This window comes from Trachymyrmex septentrionalis, unplaced genomic scaffold (assembly GCF_001594115.1).
Source record: "Trachymyrmex septentrionalis isolate Tsep2-gDNA-1 unplaced genomic scaffold, Tsep1.0 scaffold44, whole genome shotgun sequence".
Classification (NCBI taxonomy): domain Eukaryota; kingdom Metazoa; phylum Arthropoda; class Insecta; order Hymenoptera; family Formicidae; genus Trachymyrmex; species Trachymyrmex septentrionalis.
Window position 1 is genome coordinate 1,249,131 of NW_017305611.1, and position 556 is coordinate 1,249,686.

A 556-nucleotide genomic window follows, 5' to 3' on the forward strand; every position below is an offset into this window, starting at 1 on the left:
AAGAAGGGGAAAGACGAGGGGATAGAGAAGAGAATTTATAGAAACCTATTCTTGAATGCTGTCGAATAAACGAAGGTTTGCTTAGCACTCTCCGTTGAGAGCTCGCGTCGAGATTCGATTAAAACGGTGGATAATTAACCAATCTTGCGAGAGACTTTGATCGGGGAAAACTTTCGAGCCGTTTTTGACCCAGGCAAAGATTGACGCTGATCCTCCCGAGCAATTTTCCGACGATGACTGAACTATCCATTTCTGACACGCTCGTTTAATCACACTAATTACATTGTGATTCGCGCGACAGTTTTAATGCCGGCGGTAACGTTTACTATAATTGAGCACTTTCGAAAAGAGCGGTTTGGCTATCGTTAATTTTGAAATTAACCTTAATTAAGATCGCGCTTCATATAATTAATGGATGATTCGATTATACAAAATTAAAATCTATTCGACAAAATTCTCCGGTGTCTTCTTGTCGGTGAACGATAATATTTAAAGTACGGCGTCTTTTGTCAACGAAAATGTAATCGAACGGAACGTGAAGTAAGCAAGCATTCCC

At 40.1% G+C, this 556-nt stretch overlaps 1 protein-coding gene across 2 annotated transcripts in view; it reads left to right on the forward strand.

Annotated features, from left to right (window-relative positions):
- The window catches only part of LOC108751349, a 48,706-nt gene that overhangs the window by 5,147 nt on the left and 43,003 nt on the right, over positions 1-556 (forward strand). The window lies entirely within an intron of this gene.